Genomic DNA, 24493 nt, shown 5'->3' with positions numbered 1-24493 from the left:
ACGAAGGGCTACATACCACAATGGATGGCTCAAAAAATTAGGAATGTGAGGCACTTGTACTTGCTGTTGCTTCCTGTAATGTCCTGGGCCCAGCTACCTGTCTGAAGTGAAGCGTATCTGCATCACTGAGAGGCAGCATGATGCAGGGGTTAGAGTATGGGATGATGACCTCAGAAGCCAGGGTTCAAATCCCCATTCACTCTGGCTGACCTTTTAGCCAGTCACTGCCTCCCTGCCTTACATGCCTCACAGGGCTGTTGTGGGGGTTAACTGAGGAGGGGGAGAGCCATGCACACCATCTTGAGATCCTTGGAGAGAGAAAAGGGGGATCTAAATGCAATAAACAAATAAATCAGTGGGTCTCTTGCTGTTGCAGTTTATGTGACTAAGGGTACAGGAAGCCTCATTAGACTAGGTCATGGGTAGGCAAACTAAGGCCTGGGGGCCAGATCCGGCCCAATCGCCTTCTAAATCTGGCCCGCGGACAGTCCGGGAATCAGCGTGTTTTTACATGAGTAGAATGTGTGCTTTTATTTAAAATGCATCTCTGGGTTATTTGTGGGGCATAGGAATTTGTTCATCCCCACCCCCACCCAGAATTTAGTCCGCCCCCCACAAGATCTGAGGGGAAAAGTTTGCTGACCCCTGGACTAGGTCCATGGGTTCATTAAATCATTGCTCCATGGAGCCAAAATATGGGAACTAAGAAGTGGAATAGTTGGGAGTTACCTTGGAATGGGTGTTTTTAATAATTTTCTATATACAGCTGACAGATGAAGAAGTTATCCTTTGTTTCCTTTTCCTCTTTTTGGCTTGTGCTTTTATTTAGATTAGTTTTTCATACCGTTGATATTCTTAAAAAGACATTGGGTATTTGATATTAACCTTTGTATGTCTCTTTTCAAACTTAAATAAAAGCTATGGTTTAAAAAGAAGAAGGTGCATAGAACTAAGTATTGCCACTCTATGCAGCCTGGCACCAGTCTCTAAGGGTTTCAGGCAGGAGTCTTTACCTGAGCCTGCCAGGGACTGAACCTGAGACCTCCTGTACGCGAAAGCATGTTCTCTACCACTGAAATACAGCCTTTCTCCAGATTCTCATGACCATTTCCCGCCCATGAGCACTTCTATTTTAGTTTGCATGCATTGGAATTCGAAGGAGATTATGCCTTCTCTTGAGTGCTTGTCTCCAGACCTACATGTGGATTTGGAGGGTAACTGAAATAAGGAGGTTGCATGACAAATAATGTCTGGATTCTGGATACATGTTCCTGCTGGCATCTGGAGCACACTGTTTTCAGCCCAGATGAGGTCTGTGTCTTACTGCTTCACATATGCCTTTGGTTGCTTCTCACATGACTTTTTTTTACCCCCTCCATGGAGATTGTACCCGCAGTGGAAAGAGGGAAAACTCAGGCCCCCCTCTCTTATAAGACTACACTCAGCAGTCACCCAATTAAGTTTTTGGGGGGAATAAATTCAGAGCACAACACTTCAGGGAAGGCTCATAGCTCCGCGGTGGATGGTCTCAGCATCAATCTCCGTCATCTCAAGGTAGGGCTGGGGATGCCCCCTGTCTGAAACCCTGAATAAGGTAAAAGTAAAGGGGCCCCTGGCCGTTAGGTCCAGTCACGAACGACTCTGGGGTTGCGGCACTTACCGTATTTTTTGCTCTATAAGACTCACTTTTTCCCTCTTAAAAAGTAAGGGGAAATGTGTGTGCGTCTTATGGAGCGAATGCAGGCTGCGCAGCTATTACAGAAGCCAGAACATCAAGAGGGATTGCTGCTTTCACTGCGTAGCAATTCCTCTTGCTGTTCTGGCTTCTGAGATTCAGAATATTTTTTTCCTTGTTTTCCTCCTCCAAAAACTAGGTGCGTCTTTTGGTCTGGTGCGTCTTATAGAGCGAAAAATACGGTATCTCGCTTTATTGGCCGAGGGAGCCAGCGTACAGCTTCCGGGTCATGTGGCCAGCATGACTAAGCCACTTCTGGCGAACCAGAGCAGAGCACGGAAACGCCGTTTACCTTCCTGCTGGAGTGGTAACTATTTATCTACTTGCACTTTATGTGCTTTCGAATTGCTAGGTTGGCAGAAGCAGGGACCGAGCAATGGGAGCTGACCCCGTTGAGGGATTCGAACCACCAACCTCCTGATCGGCAAGACCTAGGCTCTCTGGTTTAACCCACAGCGCCACCCGTGCCCCTTGAAACCCTGGATAGCCACTGCCAATCAATGTAAATAATGCTGAGCTAGATTGATTGAGTCAGCATAAGGCAGCTTCCAATGATTCTACTAGGATAGGTTCCAGATTTTTTTTTGGGGGGGGGGAGGGAAGCAACACAATGGAAGAGCACTTGCTTTGCATGCAGAAGGTTCCTGCTTGGACTACCACAATGCGCTCTACGTGGGGCTACCTTTGAAGGTGACCAGGAAACTACAATTAATCCAGAATGCGGCAGCTAGACTGGTGACTGGGAGTGGCTGCCGAGACCACATAACATCGGTCCTGAAAGACCTACATTGGCTCCCAGTACGTTTCCTAGCACAGTTCAAAGTGTTGGTGCTGACCTTTAAATCCCTAAATGGCCTCGGCCCAGTATACCTGAAGGAGCATCTTCACTCCCCTCATTCAGCCTGGACACTGAGGTCCAGCTCTGAGGGCCTTCTGGCAGTTGCCTCGCTGCGAGAAGTGAGGTTACAGGAAACCAGGCAGAGGGCCTTCCCGGTGGTGGCGCCCGCCCTGTGGAACACCCTCCTATCAGATGTCAAGGAGATAAACAACTATCTGACTTTTAGAAGACATCTGAAGGCAACCCTGTTAAGGGAAGTTTTTAATGTTTGATGTTTTATCGTGCTTTTAATATTCTGTTGGGAGTCGTCTAGAGTGGCTGGGGAAACCTAGCCAGATGGACGGGGTATAAATAATAATTTACTATTATTATAAATTATTATTCCAGGTGCAACTGCTGGTAACTCTAGGCAGGACTGGGAGCTTCCTTAGTCTGAAACAGTGGAAAGCTGCTGGCAGTCCGTGCAGACAGTATTGAGCTGGATAGACAATAGCCTGACTCAGGATAAGGAAGCGCTGCTGGAAGATGTAGTCCAAAAGATCTGGAAGGGATAAGGTTAATAAAGGCTGAGTTAAACAGTTTGTGTGCATATATATGTGTGCATGTATGTGTATATATATATATACGTGTGTGTGTGTGTGTGTGTGTGTGTGTCTATATATATTATCATGTGTCAGTCACACACAGGTGATATCCCACCCTTCCTCTTGCAGGAGCCCAGGGTGGTAGCTCAGTACTGACCTGAGGGACTAATACTCTCACTTAGTATAAGGCTGCTTCCTATGATCTCCTTCTCAGGGCCAGCCCGAGACACGGCACCCCTTTCCTGCTAATGAACAATGGGTGATTCCACCAGGTGTTCCTTCTGCGCAAGCTTTATTGAAGTGAACAACAGCTGCATGAGAGCAGTTTCCTGGTGGACGCCGGTGTCTCATGGGACATGGCTGTCAATGTTCTGCCAGAGTGGTGTAATAGTTAGAGTATTGAACCAGGAGGAAGGAAGACCCAGTCAAATCCCTGCTTGGCCATGAACAGGGTCTTTCAAATTTCAGCGGCACGCTATGCAAGACCAAAATTTGGTGCACACACTCTACCTCTCGCATTCTGCTCAATTCACTATGTCGTAGTTGCAACGCTCTGTGGCAACCCCTAGGCTTGGCTCCCAGTGCGGCGGAACCAGCCGCACTTCTCAGAAACCACCTCTGCCTAGGGGTAGCAGTCACTACTTCTCAGCTTAATCTACCATAAAGGTAAAGGGTAAATGGACCCCTGACCATTAGGTCCAGTCGTGACCGACTCTGGGGGTTGTGGTGCTCATCTCGCTTTATTGGCTGAGGGAGCCGGCGTACAGCTTCTGGGTCATGTGGCCAGCAGGACTAAGCCGCTTCTGGCGAACCAGAGCAGCGCATAGAAATGCCGTTTACCTTCCCGCTGGAGTGGTACCTATCTATCTACTTGCACTTTGATGTGCTTTCGAACTGCTAGGTTGGCAGGATAATCTACCATAGATTATGGTTATTGGGAAGAGGAGAGAACTGTATGTGCTTGCTTGAGCAACCCTGGTGAAAAAAGCAGGATATGCATATAATAAATAAGTAAAATCCATAGTGGTGCCCCAAATGCACTGCCTGTGTGGTTAGCTCATGATAAGGGTTGCACCGGTTTGTACGGCCATGCTAACGGACATCGTAACATGCATTGCAACCTCCTAACTAAGCTGAATTGTACATTTCGGGTGTTGGATTCCCTTCGGTGGCTTTTTGTTGCTGTTATGGCATGGGCTGGTTTGATCCCGCCGAAGCAGCCACATCCCTAACCAGCAGGGAGGGTTCCCACGCAGGAAAATAAACTACCAAAAGCATGCATCACAGGAGCGGGAAAAGACTGACACAGAAAGAAATACTGGCAGGCCACAAACACAAGCAAAGATGAGAAACCAGAAGGGTGCAAGGCATACCAGCCAGCTTGCTCCTGCCTGCTCCCCCCCACCCCCTCCACACCTGCCTGAGTCAGCAGTAATGAAGGTTGTAAAGAAGAGGGATGGAACCCGTCAAAGAGGAGATTGGTTCTCAAGTACAACATCCTGGCCTATTTCAGCCATATAGCCCACAACTCTTCTCCCCGCCTTTCTGCAGCGAGCGTCACGGCCCTCCCTCCTCGCCCTCATTCCTGGAGAGAGGGCAAAGGATGCAGAAATGGCATTGGCTAAATCGGGGAACAGGTGAAGATGTTTGTCTCTCTTCTGGTCCCAGGGAAGATGAGATACAAACCAGGTAATGCAATGTGGAGGGGTTTTTTGTGTTTTTTTTTTAAAACAGATCTGCTTCTGTTTATGTAGGACGGAGTGGGGAACTGAGGGCCGGATTAGCTTCCGGGCAACCTTCCAAGGTCCACATGTCAGTGGTGGGCGGGGCCAGATGTAAAAGTGGGTGGGGCAATAAATGCAAATGTCACCTTGGCCCAGTAGGCTAATTTCTAGAAATAAGAATAAGAATTTTATTAATTATACCCCACCCATCTGGCTGGATTTCCCCAGAACTCTGGGCAGCTCTCAACAGAATATTAAAAACACGATCAAACACTGAAAACTTCCCTAAACAGGGTTACCTTCAGATGTCTTCTAAAAGTCAGACAGTTGTTTATTTCCTTGACATCTGATGGGAGGGCGTTCCACAGGGCGGGCGCCACTACTGAGAAGGCCCTCTGCCTGGTTCCCTCTAGGCTCACTTCTCGCAGCGAGGGAACCGCCAGAAGGCCCTCAAAGCTGGACCTCAGTGTCCGGGGTGAGCGATGGGGGTGGAGACGATCCTTCAAGTATTCAGAAACACTCATATACCCTCAGTCTATCCTCCAGCCGCAAAAGACAAAAGTGTTTTGAGAGTTCAAGGACACATTCCAGAGAGCCAATGTGGTGTAGTGGTTAGAGTGCTGTACTAGGACCTGGGAGACCAGAGTTCAAGTCCCACCGGGGTTCTAGTCTCCACTTCGCCATGAAGCTCCCTGGGTGACATTGGGCCAATCACTTCCACTCAGCCTAATCCACCTCACAGGGTTGTTGTGGGAGATAGAATGAAGAGGGAGAGAGCCATGTACACCACCTTGAGCTCTTTGGAGAAGAAGTTGGAATATAAATGCAACAAATACTCAGAATTATTAAAGCAGGGATTGGTGGGGCATGTGGCTTCAGGTCACAGAGTTCCAAGGCCCAGAGGCCCAGATGGCTGCATTTCTCCCCTCAACCTGAGGTTACCCTGTCGCCCGATGTAGATGCATGCAAGCTTTCCAGTTTACACAGAGTTCTTCGGCAGGAAGCGTTATGTGGGATTTGCATACTAGTCCTTACTTAGACCCACTGAAATCAACAGCACTTCGTGATCCAACCATATCTACCTGTAATCGATAGACAGGCAATGTGGTGCTCTCCTGACATTGTAGGACTACATCTCCCATCATCCCTCGCACTCTGTGCATGCTGGCTGAGGCTGATGGGAGTTGGAGTCCAACAGCACCTGGAAACAGTGCTTTTTTTTGAGGGTACTCAAAGGTACGCAGTACCGGCACCTTTGTTGTTGTTGCTGCTGCTGCTAAAAAGTGTGGCATCTACTGTAAGAACTTCATGGTGAGTACCGGGACCAATTTTTCTAGGAAAAAAGCACTGTCTGGAAGGCATTGCATTGGCAACCCCTGCTGCAAACCTTTAGCTTATTATTCTCTCCAGTGCTACACAGATTAAAAACATGAATATGCTTGGTTAGCACCCGAATTCTTATATCCTGGTTCCAGCTCAAGACCCCACCACACACAACGACACATTGCTGAATGCCACCAATGGCATCTAGCCCTGCCCCCATTAATTTAAAGCCAATGGAATGTCCGTTCTTTTAGTTTAAGATGTATGTGAAAAACATACAGTCTTCTATCCCCCTTTTAAATTATACAGCAGCTGCAGCGTATAAAATAGCAGGCTCTGCCTTAGCGATCATGTGCCCTTCTCAGTGGATGCTCACTGGGTCTCCCTCCCTAGAGATGGCTCCTTCCTTGTTGTCCATCAGCTGGAAGCTGAAGACTTTCTTGTTCCAACAAGAAATTTTGGGAGTTTACTGCTTTTAATTAAAGGGCTGATGCCGTGCTGTTTTTATTGCAATTATGTGTATGCTTTAAACAGATTTTATATATGTATTTTGTTTTAATTTTACCATGCTTTTAAGGATTGTAACCCCCCCCCCCCGCCTTGAATCCCATCAGGAAAAAAGCTGGGGTAGTAGTAGTAATAATAATAATAATAATAATAATAATAATAATAAAAAATGTGCCTTAGTATGTCTTAGGGAGCAATCCTAGAAGAAGATCCACTAGGGTGAGCTGGGTTAGGATCCAGCGCATCTCTGGCTGAGCTGTCTTAACTCCCTCAACCTACATTCATCCGGATATACGTCAGTATATTTTTCTTATCCCAGCTCAGCTGAGACCTAGCTGGCTGAGCCAAAGTCAGCAGCTCTTAAGACAATGTAAGCCCTGGGAAAAGGGAATTCTGGAGCATGGCAAGGGTCACGACCAGAGAGGAGAGTGTTAGTCTAAACCTGAGCCCATTCAGCTTGGTCACGTGACCCGGCAAAAAGGTTGGTGTGATTCAGTCACTATTTTAAAGGCTTGTTATCCTTCTCCCAGGCTTAGGCCGGCTGAGCCAGCAGTATCCCCACAGCTGAACAGAGTTCGGATCCGGTGTAACTTTATGCCAGCTTAACCTACAGCGGCTTGCTTTAAGCCGGATTCTTGTGTATAGGATTGCTCCCTTAGTGTCCATGTCCATGCATTGCCTTTATGTTTATATCTGCCACGGTCACAATGTCACGCGGCTATTTCTCACTCCGAAATTTATAGTGCAATCCTAGGCCCATATGCGCCACACTCCTAGCTGAGTGGATATAGGGCAGCAGCATTACTGTCAGAAGAGCACGGGGAGGTGGCTGAACCCTGCACAGTGGCAACTTTTAATAAGACATTCCCAGGAGACAAAAATAAGGGGCTGCACCAGAAAATATAGGACCACTGGGGATAAACATGGGCTTTGGAAGCACGCCGTTTAAAGAGATGAAAGGGAAAGTGTGCAGACTTCAACCACTGAAATAAATCTTCTCCCACCATCCATGGTACTGACCAATGAATGTGAAGATACTTGGATGGTTGCAAAGCATTTTGGACTTGAAGATATTATTCGAACTGTTTGCTTTTTGTTTATTTAAAGTATTGTAAGCAAAAGACTGCATAAGACTGCTTTGTATGCAAGCTTTCCCACACCTTAGATGCTGAGGGTCATATTTTTGTCTCGACATCATAGACCAAAAGAGCCCTGATTTTTCTCAAATCAATATGCTTCCTTTAATTTCATCTGTTTTTCACTTGAGGATCCTTGAACACGCACTCCCTGCTTTGGTTTCGGAAGGCTTGCTGTCACACAGCTCGCAAAGTCCCCGTTTCAACGTCAAGTCTTAATGTTTAAAGCCCTCTGTCCTTTCCTCCTCCTTTCCAGCCTTTATTTCCCCATTGTATCTCTTTCCCATGACCTTTGCTCCTCTAACTTTACCACCCTTGGCCACAGCAAGGCTTCTTACTTTCTTCAAGGACATCATCCATCCTTCTGAGCTGCCCGCTAGGCCAGGAGTTCCACCCCAGTATACTTATATGCAATAGTGTACGTAGTGGCAAATTCAGAAGCGCACGGCCCCTTCACGAAAGCCACAGCCATGCCCCTTCGCAGCCACACCGCTTCTAAGATTATACAGTAAGCTTATAATTATACAATAATAATAATAAGGGATGCATTGCAGATCTCCATGTATCGCCTCTCAGCTTACTTTCCTATTTTCTATGCACATACATGGGCAAACGATTTGGAGTGCTCCAATGTCCTCTTCTGATTTAAGGTGTTTCCTCCCCCCCCCCCCGCCACCATGAAGTTCCATCGTACGTAACAGAACCTGCACACTCTTCTCTGGAAACTGAAACACTTTGTGTTTTCAGCTTTCCTAAATGCGTAGCTTTGGAGCGTACAGTGGCCAGACAGCTCCCCTTTCATGCTGATTGGGTGGCACTAGGGCAATGGAGATAGGCACTCTGCAGGGAACTTGCTGCATTCAACCCCTGCCCCTTAACCATGGCACCACTGCCTATATGATGCCACCACCGCTCACCCGTCCTCTCTCAAAGCCAACGTTCCTTTGGGAGCATCAGCTGAGAAGCCTCCTAAGTACAAACGTTTGCTCATACAGTGGTACCTTGGGTTAAGTACTTAATTTGTTCCGGAGGTCCGTTCTTAACCTGAAACTGTTCTTAACCTGAAGCACCACTTTAGCTAATGGGGCCTCCTACTGCGCCGCCAGAACACAATTTCTTTTCTTATCCTGAAACAAAGTTCTTAACCTGAAGCACTATTTCTGGGTTAGCGAAGTCTGTAACCTGAAGCGTATGTAACCTGAAGTGTATGTAACCTGAAGTGTATGTAACCTGAGGTACCACTGTATTACTCAAGCCATTTCTCTCTCCTTCAAACCTTTCCTCCAGGCCCAGTTCCTCCTTCATGTTCCATTGCCCAAACTTTTACTGACACCTGATTTGTCCTCCAGTTGCCGGTCAGGGGACTTTTCTAATCACCCTGATTATGCTTATTTTACTGAAAGTACCACCGCAGGTGTAGCAACAGCAGCACTACCAAGACCACCACCACCAGTAGCAGCAGAAATTTCATGACAGATTCTCTGGAGACTTCAGCAATTATCCCATCACTAAATAGTCTATAAGGATACAGGCATGTGGGTTAGGGGAAGACAATTACCAACTGGACAGGTGTGCAGCTAGTTTGCATTTATAGCGTGGGCATGTCAATAGTTGTTCAGGGCAGAGCAACAAATGGCCTCCCAAAATTTTCCACCTTGCTAGTGAGCAGTCAAATGGGGGGGAAGGATTTCATCAATGGTGTGGAGCTAATTTCCTCTACCAGTAGTACTTGGGTTGTGGGTGTGGGTGTGTGTAAAAGAAAATGATCTTCTGAGAAATTCCAGCTCAATATGGAATTGAAACCCTACCGCTAGTTCATACTAGTTGATGAAGGAAGCAATGACCAAAGAAGAAAGAGCTGGAAGGAGGAAGGGAGCAAGCCCCTGCTTCCTTCAACAATACTAAATTACAGTACATGTATATCAAAGCACGATCCACAGCGGTGCCTGAGATTCTCCACCCTATTTGTGAGCAGCAAACAGGCTTAAATTCTCCAACTGTCAAGTCTGAAAAATAATATTCACAGAATCATTATTTTTTAAAAAAACAAAAAAAAACCCATTGTCTTATAAGTTTGGGTCCAGTTCTATTTTTAAAAGCTGTTTCTGTTGGAAGCGTTGGAGTTCAACTCAGCTTTTAGCAAGACTGGGGTAGTTTGTGGGGATAGGAGGGAAGATAGATAGTAGAGAGGGGGAACTGCCAAGTTCCTGACCTAATTTGCCCTGACCTTGCCTCTGATACCTCTTAGAGATCCTGATCTCATTTCCTACTCCTCCCTTCCCCCTTCGTCCCACCACAAGAGAGGAAACATCTTGTGGGACTCTTGAGATCAAAGACCAAGCAAGGGCCCTGACATCTCAAACTTTGTTAGACAAAACTAGGGACTCTTTTACCATCAAGCGTGTGTTTTGTAAAATAAATGAAGCTTTCTTATTTTCCCCATACTAAACGTCTCTGTATGGTTGCTTTCAAGCACAGGTGTGTACCTGTCAAGGTATATCTGTGTCAGGGCACAATTCAGACTTCCGCTGGTGGGATGTAAACTCCACATGCTTCCCATTGCTAATCGCCAACTGTTGAGGAGCAGTGTTAGTTTAGAAAAGTATTATTAATTAATTAATTCGATTTGTATACTGCCCTTCATCTGTAGATCTCAAGGCGGCTCACAACACCAACACATTCATTCTCTCACTTGTTTAATATGCAATAATTTACCTGAATGAACCTTACTTATAGATTGAAGGGTTACAACACCTCCAAGATAACCAAATTATGAACGCTGTAGGTGAGGGATGGGCTCTTGCTTATATTCACAAATGATGCCCTCAGCCCCTGAGGACATTTACCTAAAAGTAAGGCTTTTCAAGGGACGCGGGTGGCGCTGTGGGTAAAAGCCTCAGCGCCTAGGGCTTGTCAATCGAAAGGTCGGCGGTTCGAATCCCCGCGGCGGGGTGCACTCCCGTTGCTCGGTCCCAGCGCCTGCCAACCTAGCAGTTCGAAAGCACCCCTGGGTGCAAGTAGATAAATAGGGACCGCTTTCTAGCGGGAAGGTAAATGGCGTTTCCGTGTGCGGCTCTGGCTCGCCAGAGCAGCGATGTCACGCTGGCCACGTGACCCGGAAGTGTCTCCGGACAGCGCTGGCCCCCGGACTCTTGAGTGAGATGGGCGCACAACCCCAGAGTCTGGCAAGACTGGCCCATATGGGCAGGGGTAGCTTTACCTTTACCTTTAAGGCTTTTCAAGGGATGCGGGTGGCGCTGTGGGTTAAACCACAGAGTCTAGGACTTGCCGATTAGAAGGTCGGCGGTTCGAATCCCGCAACGGGGTGAGCTCCCGTTGCTCGGTCCCTGCTCCTGCCAACATAGCAGTTCGAAAGCACGTCAAAGTGCAAGTAGATAAATAGGTACCGCTCCGGCGGGAAGGTAAACGGTGTTTCTCTGCGCTGCTCTGGTTCGCCAGAAGCGGCTTAGTCATGCTGGCCACATGACCAAGAAGCTGCATGCCGGCTCCCTCAGCCAGTAAAGTGACATGAGCGCCGCAACCCCAGAGTCGGTCACGACTGGACCTAATGGTCAGGGGTCCCTTTACCTTTTAAGGCTATATTCCCATGCACACATCGCTCCATTGCACTGAACCCAAAAGGTGACTTATTTACAAAGTAAATGTGCACAGGAACATCTAATGATGCGGACTATAGTCCATGAAAAATAAATGCGTCAATATTTAAGATGCCACAAGACGCCTTGTTGCTGAAAACTGGGGGAGGGGGAGGAGGGATAGTGATTTGTGCTCAGGTCCTGCTAAATGGTTTCCCATGGTGGGGGGACCTGGTTGGCCACTGTGAGAACAGGATGCTGAGCTAGATGTACCATTGGCCTCATCCAGCAGGCTCTCCTTTTTTTGTTGTTCTTAAAGTAGGTGGGATTGTGTAACAAGATGAACCCAGAAATGACATCCTATAAAACGTGAGACCTTTAATCTCAGGGTCGTGGGTTCGAGCCCCACATTGGGCAAAATATTTCTGCTGTGCAGGGATGACCCTCACGGTCCCTTCCAACTCTACAATTCTATGATAAAAGAGGGTTGTAGCTAACATTCATCCTACTCAGAGTAGACCCATCCAAATTGCCCTTTGTTTCAAAAGGCTTTCCTCTGAGCAGGACTAACCCTTGATATGATCCAGACATAGAAACCTGTCATGGTTCAAGGGAGAAGTCAGAACCATTTCTATATGTTTCCAAGTCCATCCTGTCCCTGAATCTCAAAGAGCGCTGATGGCATTAATTCCATAACACATTTACATCAAAGTATTCTGTAAGGAAAATTGCTATCATGCCCATTTTGCAGAGAGCAAACTGTGGCTGAAGGTTGCACTGCTCAATGCCACCCAAGGGCTCCATTGCTGAGCTAGGAGACAGCGCTCAACTTGATTCCCAAATTCTGGGCCTAAGCTCTGGAAGCAGTTCAGTAAAGGCAAGAAAACGCTGCTCGCAATGTCTTCAGAGCCTTTCCCTCACAATTAACCACAATCACGCCCTGCACATCAACGGATTAATTCACCACATCCGAAAGGCTCAAGTAATAATAATAATAATTTATTATTTGTACCCCGCCCATCTGGCTGGGCTTCCCCAGCCACTCTGGGTGGCTTCCAACAAAGATTAAAAATACATTAAAATGTCACATATTAAAAACTTCCCTTCAGATGTCTTTTAAATGCCAGGTAGTTGTTTATCTCTTTGACATCTGATGGGAGGGCGTTTCACAGGGCGGGCGCCACTACTGAGAAGGCCCTCTGTCTGGTTCCCTGTCGCTTTGCTTCTCTCAGTGAGGGAACCACCAGAAGGCCCTCGGCGCTGGACCTCAGTGTCCAGGCAGAACAATGGGGGTGGGTATGCTCCTTCAGATATACTGGGCCAAGGCCATTTAGGGCATTAAAGGTCAACACCAACACTTTGAATTGTGCTCGGAAACTGTATTTCAGGACTGGTGTTATATGGTCTCGGCGGCTGCCCCCAGTCACCAGTCTAGCTGCCACATTCTGGATTAGTTAGTGGATAACAGTTAGTTAGCGGGTAACAGTTACCCTACCCTAGCCATGGCCACTTCAACGGCCATTTTAAATACCAAAATGTATTACACCGCTTTTTTAGGACAGGCAGGGTTGGATCTGCACCTGCAGCAGCAGAATAATAAGGTGGCATGGCCCTGAGGTGTGGAAGAGAGAGGGCTATACCGCTTCAAGAATGCATAGGTGGATGGGAGTGGGGTGGGGTGGGGGGACGGTACACCCCCCCTCTGGCTGCTCCCCTAGATTTAGACTTTTCTGTCATGTTACTGCTCTGTGTAAGCTGCTCTGGGAACCTTGTGGTGGTAGCTGAAAAGCAGGTAAAAAAAATTGGAAACATAAATAAATGCTTTAAAAAATTATTCGGGCACTTCCACAGACAAAGAGGCTGAGGCTATGACCTTTCTGTCTTGTGCTGGACTGAGGTATGCCTCCCTTCCCCCCCCCCCACCCTCAAAATTTTTTTTGCAACCCACCACACCACCTGTTGTCTGAAGTGGGTCAGCCTACTGCCACTCACTGGATTCTACTGCACTTCTAAGAGGGCTCTGGCTTTGGTGAGTCTCCCAGGGATGATTATTCCAAAATTGATGGGCGGCCAGCCAGCCAAGGAGAAGGCCTCTTTAGGTGCCTTTGATGCCTTAACATTATTAGAGGGTCAAAGAGTTTGGCTTCCAGGCTTCCTGGAGCCTCCGCACCGCTCTCTTCCAAAAACCAATCTGCACTGAAGCCAGGTCTCCGTCTGACACGCTAGCCTTTCTAGGGCAACGCTAACTGTAACGTGTGGACAAGGAGATAGATATCTTCCTGACAAGCCCACCAATTAACAATACAGCTTTCTTTTCCCTCCAGAGATAATTTAAGCACTTTGGGTATATTGCATGTATAGTCTGCATAACGAATGGCTTACAGACCTTTCCCCGGGGTTTTTAAAAGGAGCTAGGTTGTATCAAAGGCAATGAAAAAAACAAACCTGAATTACAGTACCGTCTGCCCACCAGCGTTTACAGGAGTGGCATCGAACGCTGGTTCTATGTCTCCCTTCTTTCTCCCCTCTCGGTTAGAATAGGCATGGAACCTGATGGCAAAACGCGTGAGGACTAGTGGAATGATTAACTCACACTCGGTGGAAGGTAGCAGAACTTTAGACAACAATTATAGCTTTCGCCCTGAATGAGAAGGATTGAGGGGGTGGGGGCTTGCATGGAATTAATTCAAGGGGGTGGTGTGCCTGAGTGAAAGGAGAGACAGATAGAGAGGTGGGAGTCTAAGCTGATTCGCAAACTCCTCTCTTCGTGTCTAAAACCACGAGTATTTCACTACCTCAGCATTCTGCGATCTGGTGATCCACTCACCACGCCGCTAAGAAGTCGAGACAGTTTGGTTCCAGTCATTTCAGTGAGGATTGTCCGGCGCCAAATCCAATCCATTCGGTTTAACTGGATCTGGCCATGTAAGAAGAGGGTGCAGATATCCACACTTTGAGGGGTGCACACGTGTACGTGTGAGCCACCGCAGCCCTTATATTCATCCCCATGTTTGTCCGAACGGTTCCCCGCCGCCGCAACCCCCCCCCAGGGTCCTGCGAGCAGAGGAATGCTATTTTGTGTTTACTCGGAAGTAAAACCCTGCTGATTTCAAGCTAGTGTGCTTTAGAATTTGTAGCCCCAGATTGTAAGCCCTTTGGGACGGAGACCTCTCGCTCACTGTCCCATATTGCGCGATGTAGATTTTCTGCTATTGCTATTCAGAAACTGTGCCACATATCTCGCTACATCTAACCTTCCCTAAGAGATATTTCCCGTTACGCACTCACACGCAAGCGCACATTTCAAGAAGGGTCAGCTCCATTGGTGGGGGAGAACTAAGTTCGGGGTCTCCCCCCCCCCCCCAGCGCTTGACTCAAGCACCACCACCCCCGCCAAGCACTGGAAATTCGCTTCTCCTCAGCCAGTGTTCAATTTCTAAAACGAGAGGTCCCGGGTTCAAGACCCCTAACCTACTGAACTCCTTTTCTTCTGATGCGTATTTGCTTAACGCGCAAGCTGGAGATGGAAGAAGTTTCGCCAAGTTAAACTCAAGTCCTCCACATTCAGCCAACGCTCGCTTGCTTGGTGGGGATGAAGGCGGATAGTAGTTGTGGAAGCCACATCACACATGCTTCGTAATGTGAAAGGTGGGGAAGCATTTCTCCTGAACCTCAGGTGGCCGCCTCCTTCTCATACCATCCTGCCAGCCAACCTCATGACATTATTGGTAGGGGGAAAAATAATCACAGCTGAAGGTGAGCCACCCATGATTTGCGGTGTTGGCGGCAGCTAGACTTGGCAATTTATAGGTCAGGCTTAAGGAACTAGTGGCTGAAAGGCAAGTGGGGTCATGATGGCCCCAGAAATTTCGGTGTGATCTCAGTGATCCCCCTCTCCCACCAGCCCAGCTGCTCCTCTCTGCATTTCCGGGGCACCACTTCCCCAAATGCCCGGGTCCCTGAACTCCCTCCAGTTCCATACGCCTCTGGTTTCACCCCGCGCACAGCCCAATAATATGCATAGATGGAGTTTTGCGGGCCTATGCCCCAGAGCCACACTCTTGGATCCATGGGGAAGGGAGAGGAAGAGCTTTCACTCCTGAGATCTTCAGATGCAACCTCTGCTCCAAAGGATGGAGTTCTACTGTTCCACCTTTTACATAAGACGACGATGACTACTACTACTGTACTACTACTACTACTACTACCAATAATCTTGAGCAAAAGTATTGTTTCGCTCTTGGAACTCCGAGTTCCAAATTCCAGGACACACACAACCCCCAAATACTACTTAGCATTTATACAGGGCGCTTGCAGCGCAAGTCTCTGCATGTTTACTCAGAAGGAAGCGCCTCTACACTCAAAGGGACTTGCTCCCAAAGAAGTGTAAGCACACGATTGCAGCCTTAGGCTGCAAACGTATGCTGACGCACTTACCTGGGAGTAAATCCCACTGAATTCAATAGGGCTTTCTCCTGGAATACGATTGCCCCGTTAGGGCGCTTAAAGTGTTTCGCATACCTTACCTCAGTGATCTTCACAACGGCCCTGTAAGGTAGTTCAGTGTTTATTACCTTGGATGGCGGGGGTGGAGGCTAAGAATTAGCGGCTTACCCCTGGCCACTTAGTGCTCACACGGCAGTGGAGAAATTTGCACCTGGGACTTGCTGGTTTCCAACGCCTGGGGAACGCAGTTCCCTGTTATTATCACCCAATCTGCAGAATTTTGGTTTGTGTGTGAGAGAGGGATGTGTTGGGGGGTTGAGTTTCAGCAAGAACGGTTTGCCTAAGGCCATTCATTGACTTCGAGGCTGAGGTGGAATTGCAATGGGGGACCTGGGCGGCTCACAGCTCAGTCTCTTAACCACTGCATTGCACGGGCTGCACGGTCTCCTCTTTCCAAAGATTCCCTTTGGGGGTCTTCCTCCCTGATCTCCTGCCCTCTTCCATTTCCCCCGGGGTGGGGGAGAGGGAGGTTCGGCCAGCCCTTCTCCCCCATCCTCCGCCAACCCCCCACCCCACCCCGGTCGGCCCAGCTGCCCCGAGGCTCCCGCTCCTGCCCTCCCAGAGGGGCGCGTGTTTGCCATGCCAGGCGCGTCCGCAGCCCGGCCGGCTCTCAGGCGCAGGGAGGCAGTTTAGCGCTGATGGATACACACACTTGTCTCTTAATCTCCGGAGCCTCTGATCAATACGCTATTTCCCTTTGTTGCCAGAAATTTCGATCCCCTGCCCTGGAATTAGGTTCCCTGCCTTAATCTAAACGGAAACCGGCTTCCAGTTAGCTGGGGAGCGAGGAGGGGAGGGTGGAGAGGGGAAAAGGGGAGGGTGAGTGAGCGAGAGGAGAATGGGAAAGGACAGGGAGAGAGAGAGAGAGATGGGAGGGGAGAGGGAAGGAGAGAGAGAGAGAGAGAGAGAGAGAGAGGAAGAAGGGATGAGAGAAGAAGCAAGAAGGAGGGGAGGGTCGGAGCACGAAAGGGTGTGAGAAGGAAAAACGAGTTGGGAGAGGAATGATTGGGTGGAGGGTGTGTATGTAGGGAAGGAAGGAAGGAAAGAAGAAAGGAAGGGAAGAAGGAGAGATGGATAGATGGACAGATATCACAGACCTCATTTCCTCCACTTTTAGAAGTGGGAGCATAACTCCCTGCCATATCAGAGCCCCCCCCCCGCTCCCAACTCCCCATAGAAGCACCAGCAATGGCTTAACTTCTCCCCGCTCTCCTCAGACCACTTTCCCAAGAAACTTTCCCAAGAATTTGTTACTCACTGTTCTCTCCCGTCACCATTCAGGCAGTCTCCAAGTTGAAGTTCTTTGGGAGGTTGGCTTGGCTGGGAGGGGGCGCGCCGGGGAATTGAGGTGGTGAGGGGTTTGGGGTATTATTATTTTTTGCCCGGGGTGGGGGGAGGTTTGCTTCTTGAAAAATGAAATCAGAATAGTTAGCTTTTTCTGGAGAGGGTGAATCAAGAGTTTTGGGGGTTGGGGGGAAGAGACAAAAGTAGAGGAAGGAAGGAAGGAAGGAAGGGGGAGAGAGAGAGAAGAGGAAAGGGAAGAAGATCGCCTTTTGGAAGAAGGGAAGGAGCCTGGCAGGGAGAGGAGAGACGAGACAAGGAAAAGAAAAGAGGGGAAAGAGAGAGCGAGAGAGAAAGAGAGCGTGGAATGTGGGATGAAGAGAAGGAATTGAAGAGACAGGAGGAGGTGAAGCCTCTATGTGTGTGACCGAGAGGCAGAGGAAGCCAAGGGATGAATCAGAAAGTGGCGAGGTGTGTCGGGAGAAGGGAGGAAGGAGGAAAGGAGAAATGGAGGGTGGCCGAGGGAAGGAAAGAAGGGAGCAGGCGGGCGAGAGGGAAGGTGGCTGTGCGATCGGGGAAACTGCGAAGTGTCTCGCTGGTGGTGTGTTGTTGCTGCTGCTGCTGCTGGTGCTGCTGCTGGTGTGTCTCTTACAAACGCGTCTTTCCCCGTCGATAGCAGGGGAGGGAGAGAGAGAGCCGAGGCAGAAGCGAGGGGGAAAATATATGTAGGCTACGCCAGTGCTTCGGATCGATGGAATATAATTTTCCTCAAACTCGGAAAATAAAGTTCATAGCTGATCAAATTTGAAAACAGATGTCGAATCGCGACTCTAAATAAGATTCGATCCTTCTGAATGGACTGTGGATAATATTTGGCCGGGCACTTGATGAAAATGACTGATTTCATTTAGACAGAGAGAGGGGCTGGGAGCCACCAACCTGTTTGCAGAAAATGGGATTTGTGTGTGTGTGTGTGTGTGTGTGTGTGTGTGTATCAAACCCCCCCTTTTCCAATTCTGACCTCCCTCTCCCTCTCCTCCTTTTCCCTCAAATTTTGATGGATGGCTTTAGGGACCTGAGCATGCGCCCCTTCCTCCAGAGGGGAGTTGTGTTAGAAAAGTCCCACTTGAGACACAGGCAGATTTGTGTAGCCTTTTGTAGGCGTTTTAGTCCCCCCCGCCCCAGGCCTCGGCACTTCCCCACACCCCCCAGAATTGGGCAGCTGGGGGGTGCTTGAGGGGTCCTCTGTTTCCATCAAGAAATGGCACAAGCCTCTCTCTCTCTCTTTCACACACACACACACGATATTTAAACACAGCACTGTCAGTGACACCGATTCACCAAAGACCTTGGAGACAGAAAGTTCCCAAATGGTAGCAGAGCTGAAGCCTGACATCTGTATTTAATACCTAAGCTTTCCTGAAGCGATGCTGCACAAAAGTGCTCCTGAGCATGTGCAGAGTGCCTCCTCCCCCACCCTGAGACCACAGCTTGTTTCTTAAGAAGCAGGCCTTCCTGGCTTGGCTTTGAGTCAGATTTCAACCCCACACTCTCCGTGTCTTTTTCTTTCTTTTCTTTAAGAAATGAAGCCTCCCCCCCCCCTCTCCTTTAAGAGCCCATGCCTGTTTACTCGGAAGTAAGTCCCACTGGGTTCAATAGGGATGACTTCTTCAGGAAATGGAGCACGTGTCTGCAAACCTAGGCCCACCTAACCAGGGAGCAAAAGCCCCATGGAGCTCAATGGGATTGACCTCTGGGGCAACGCTGCTACAGAAGTTAGTATGGAAAAATTGGCCCAGTCCCTCTGCTTGCCTCCACGGCGTATGTGCAGGAAGCTCTTTCCAAGTGTCTCTTGGACACCAAGACCCAATATATTTAACCTCCCTCTTTTAAACTGGGAAGGTTCCCTCAGTGAGGCTGTGTGTGTGTGTGTGTGTGTGTGTGTGTGTGTGTGTACACGCGCGCACGTTGTGGCACACGTCCCACCTCAGCACCAACAAGCAGCAATACACACTCTCACAATACAAATAGTCCAGAGTAGTAGGTTCTCTCTCTCCTTTTTTCCCCCCTTCTCTCTTTTTTTTGCACTCCCTGCTTGCAATAACAATTAAATATCGACCGCTTTCCCACTCCAGAGGGTGCTGGAGAAACTGCCAACTGCACCCAAGGTATTTTCTCTCGCGCTGTGCGCCTATACACACACACACACACACACACACACACACACACACACACACACACCTCCTTTCCTTTTTTTAAAGACCTGGGCTTGGCTAAATTGGTGGGAATCTAAGGGAGGAGAGGCTGAGGGGAAATTTATGTGCAAAAGCTTTCCAAGATAGCAAAGCAAGCGTCAAATGTGTGTGAGAGAGGGGGGGAGTTGGGGAGGAGAAGAAGAAGAAGAAAATCCTTCGCAGGGGATAGAGAGGGTGTAGGGGAAACAAAAGAGTAACAGTCCCATAGACAGAAGACTCGAGTCTTTGGGTGAGGAAGGAGCCGTGAGGGGACCATAGAAGGAAAGGAAAGGAAGGAAGGAGGTGGCGGGAAAAGAAAGTCGAGAAAAGTCCAATTAAAGTCTAGTTAAGCCCTCAGAGCGCGTGGGCAGGCGCGAGCGCGGGAAAGCGAGTCTGCGCGCGAGGGAGAGGGAGGGAGGAGGGGGTGGCGGCTGGGAGGGGGTCGCGCGTGTGAGAGGGAAATTGCGCGGGAAAAGGGTCCGCGCCAGAGAAAGGGACGTGGCTGTGGAGCAATGTTCGTGTGTGTGTGTGTGTGTGTGAGAGAGAGACGTCTGAGGGCACGCCGCCGTGTGAGAGAAACACGAACGGATGCGCGAGCCCCAGCCGCGCTAGTGTGAGAGAGTTTTGGGGCGATGCGCGTCGGAGAAAGCATAGGGACTGTTGTTAAGAGGCGTGTGTGGTACATAGCTGTCAACGTTTCCCCCCTTTTTAAGGAAAATGCCCTTATTCCGAATAGGATTCCTCGCAAGAAAAGGGAAGAGTTGACAGCTATGGTGTGGTAGTATTAAGAGAGGACGCCGTGTGAGGAAAATTCGTCGGTGACAGGACACGTGTGTGTGTGTGTTTGCGCGCACGCGCATCAGAGGACATGTGTGAGTGTGTAAGAGAGAGAGAGGGGGGGAACTGTTAGAGAGGTTATGTATGAGGGGAAAACCCCGTCAGAGGGAGTGTGTGTGTGTGCCAGGGAGGAACGTCCCTTTGAGAGGAGTGTGTTAGAAGTGTGCCAGAGGCGCACCCATATATGGGTGCGCGTGTGAGAGGGGGGAAATATGCGCGTGTGTAAATAGGAAAGAGAGTGAAGAAGGCGTCCTGAGGGGAAAGGAGCGTGTTGGGGGAAGATACTGAAGCCAGCCGGGCTGGTGGAGTGAGGGGAAAAGGCCTCTCGGAGGGGCGTGCAAGAAGCCCAAGCTGTGGCGCCTGCCAGAGGAAAGGGCAGGAGGGTCGCGACCGGTGCGCAGCTGAGAAAGTATTGTGTGAGGGAAACTGCGCGCGCGTATGTGTAAGAGACGGGGGCAGTACGGGAGGCAATAAGTATGTGCGGGGGCAAAGGACGTGTGAATGGAAGATCGCGAGTGTGTGTGTGCGTAGGAGGGAGCCAGGCTGAAAATGTTTTGAGGGCAGGTGGATAGGGAAGACTGCATAAGTTCTACCCCTGTTGGTGTGTGTTGTGTAGCTACACACACGCAGTTAGGGTTTACACACACACACACACACACACAGAGAGAGAGAGAGAGAGAGAATGCTGACTGATTCATAGGTTTTCTTTACCAAGCCACAAACAGCCTTAATAAACAAAAAGAGCCTTCTCTCTCTCTCTCTCTCTCTCTCTCACACACACACACACACACACACACACACGCACGCACACACACATAACAGCTGAACTGGGGCGGTGGAGAAGGTTGGATGTGTGTGTGAGAAGCAACACACACACACACACACGATTCATTTTGGATCTGGGTTATTGTGCTGAAGTTCCCTGATTTGCGAGTGTGCAGGGGATGGTTTGTGTGTTTCAAGAAAGATCTTTCCTTCTCCAGGGCGATCTGTTTGGGGTGGGGGGTTCAGGAAGATCTCGCCCCCCCTTTCCACCCGGGGAGACTGCAGAGGGTGGTGGGGAACGGAGTCCGTGTGTGTGTTTTTGTATCTGTCTGGTCTCCTGGAATTATGAAAAATACCCACCATCGACACTGGACTTCAACTTCGATTAAGGCAGATAGGACATGACAGGCTCCGATCAATAGCAGGCCCGTCCTATAAAGTGTCAAGTAATGAATCAATTTCGACTAAATTTTCCATTTTTCAGGGGCCGTTCCGAGAGAGAAGAATATCCTCTTTTGTAAAGATATTATTATCGATTTCGGCGGCAATTTGACATCAGGGGTAGTTAATTCCACTCAGAATAAAATTGAAAACACTTGAGAGAGAAAAGAGAGAGAGAGAGAGAGACAAAGGAAGAGAAGGCGGGAGGGAAGGGGGGATAACCATGGGGAGAAAGGCTAGAAGGAGGAAAGGAGAGAGAGAGAAAGGAGAGAGGTGGACATTGGGATGAGTGGCGAGATAGACAGGCAGAGTGGAGGAAAAGAAAGGAAGGAAGGATGAGAGGAATAAAAGATGCTGCATAACGTGGATGGATATGGTTGGATGGGCAGACCAGATGAATTTGGGGGATAAGAGAGAAAGAAAGAAAGAAAGAAAGAAAGAAAGAAAGAAAGAAAGAAAGAAAGAAAGATTCTGATGGTTTTGGTGAATACTATATAGTCTATACCTATAGGGTGGGCTGAAAGAAGGATGGAATGGTAGGATAGAAACACTGAATATCGGATGAATGAAAGGATGGACTACATGGGGAAAGAAGGGCAACAATGAAAGCAATTGATGAGATGTTTCAGAGGCTGCTAAAAGCATAAGGGGTCAAGGGCTTTGGAATGGGAGAAAGTGTGTCAGCAACTAGGACAGAGGAGCGGCAACTAGTAACGAGTATTTTTCTATTTCATTATTATTTATCAGATTTCTTACCCGCCCTTCACCATGAGGGCTCAGGGTGGGTTGCAACAATTTAAGAATACAGCACTGAAAACTGTTAAAAGAGATTATTATCAGGAGAATAGGGTGGGTCCTAAAAGAAGAAGAAGAAAGCAGAATAAAGAGGTGTGTAGGGAGGTAATTCTGCACCGTTACCAATATCTCCTGCCAACTCTGAAAGTGAGTCATCTCCCTCACAGATTCATCTCCAGAAGCCCTCCCCCAAAACATCTGGCAATGGCCCAGTTCTTGTTTCTTTTGTGACAGGAAGTGTATCCAAAGCTGGTGGAGGGGAATGGCTGGCTGCCAGATGCTACTGGACTACAACTCCCATCAGCCCCAGTCAGTGTGGTCATTGGCCAGGGATTGTGGGAGCTGTAGTCCAGCAACATGGGGAAGGTGACAGGTTCCCCATCTCTGATCCAGAGGTGTTGATAAAGGCCACCAGAAACCAAGACAAGCATTGGGTGGTGGGAGCATTTGTGTGAATGCTCTTTCAGAACTCTACAGATGTTGGGATCCCTCTGAATGGTGCACTGAGAGATAAGAGGTATTGAATTGACCACAGCTCTGCCATGCTTCAGAGCATGCAGGATCACAGTTATTAGTCCCATCACCACCACACGTTAGAAATCTGACTCCATCCAGAGACTTGGCCAAGCACTACCTATGGCAGGGCAGATGTAGGAGCAATGTTCCATGCCTACCCTATCCTAAGGTTACCAGATGTCCCTGTTTCCCAGGGACAGTCACCGTATTTACAGCTTTCTCAGCATTCACGTGTACATAGCAAACAATAAGTGTCCCCGGATTCACTGAAAAAAATCTGGTAACCTTACCCTATCCTGGAGGGGAGGAGGTTACTACCCCATGCTTTTAACAAAGCCCAGCTCACCTTCTCCTTATTTCTCTCAATAAATGAGAGGATTTCCTGCCTACCATTCCCTTTGCATGAAGAAAGGATGGGGGAATCTGTGAACCTCCTCCAGTTATTGCTGAACCACAACTCCCAACAGCCTTGGCAAGCATGGCCAGTGATTAGGGAAGATGGGAGCTGCAACATCTGGAGGGCCACTGTTTTCTCACCCCAGCATAAACACTGGATGAAATAAATGTGAGCGCTGTGTGTGTGTGCATGCCTCAGGTTGGAAAAGGTAGCAACAAGGGACTTAATTCAACAAGGGAGAATTCAACATTTCTCTTCAAGGACCCTTTGGGGGAAAACAGAAAGGAAGGAGGGAGTGTGAGAATGTTAAATCCAGCTGCATAGCAGAACTGTTTGTGGGCTGCCTCTGCCTCTTCTTAAACAAGCATTAGTAGTACTCATGCTGGGAAAAGTTAACATGAAGTGGCACTCAAGAGTGTGGAGCAGGGGTGGCCTATGTTGTACCCTCCAGATCATCTCCTACCATCCCCAATATTCAGGGTTGATGGGATTTGTAGTCCTGAACACCCGTAGGGCACCTTGTTGGACCCCCTTGGCATGAATGTGTGAGGCAGAGATTTATGCAGGAATTTGTGACGGATGGGATGTGTACATGGCCTTGATGGGTGAACACAGTTGATTTGGCACAATGTGTGTTGAAATGGAAAAGGATGAGATTCACAGAGTTTGTACACCATAATGTTCACCATGCTCTACCCCAGTGGGATGGGGTGGTAGAGCACACTGGTTATAAAGAGGTCTAATAAACAGCATTTATCATGATGTGCTTCTGCCTGTTAAAAGTGATTTGTGCATAGAGTAAGATATATAGACAGATGGACAGATTTAAAAACAATAACACCTAACTATGCACAAGAGTACATTTACACAGGACTTTGTTCTGTGCACAATACATAGGAGCTGCAAAAATGTGCATTTGTATAGAAAGTGTGCAGTATAAATGGGGAAATATGTGAGTGACTATAAGAGCCCATACATGAGAAAGTGCGCACAGAATGGAATTCACATATGAACATGCAATGTTGTGGAAATATTGTGGTGGGTGTGATTAATGGTATATTTGTTATCAAAGCTCTGAGTGTGCGTTCAGGTGCTGTCTATCTGCCGGCTTACTTACCTATCCCTATGAAGGACAGCTTGTGCAGGACATAAGTGTAAGCATGGACACAACAAAGTCTGTTGCTATTGAATATCGCCTCTGGTCTTAGAGAGAGAGAGAGAGAGTACAAAGAGTGTGTGTGCAGGTGTGTGCACACACAGACAAGAGTGGGTTGTTGT

The 24493-nt window shown here is 48.4% G+C and overlaps 1 protein-coding gene across 1 annotated transcript in view; it reads right to left on the bottom strand.

The window, feature by feature from the left end:
• ERFL (ETS repressor factor like) overlaps positions 1-17411 on the bottom strand; it is a 76684-nt gene extending 59273 nt beyond the window's left edge. Inside the window, exon 1 of the mRNA XM_028742279.2 lies at positions 17208-17411. The gene's annotated coding sequence lies outside the window, so the exon portion shown is untranslated. The remainder of the gene's footprint in view (positions 1-17207) is intronic.
• Between the last annotated feature and the right edge of the window lie 7082 nt (positions 17412-24493).

Source organism: Podarcis muralis, chromosome 7 (assembly GCF_964188315.1).
Source record: "Podarcis muralis chromosome 7, rPodMur119.hap1.1, whole genome shotgun sequence".
NCBI lineage: Eukaryota > Metazoa > Chordata > Lepidosauria > Squamata > Lacertidae > Podarcis > Podarcis muralis.
The sequence above is the reverse complement of the archived record's forward strand: the minus strand, read 5'-3'. Positions and strand labels throughout refer to the sequence as shown.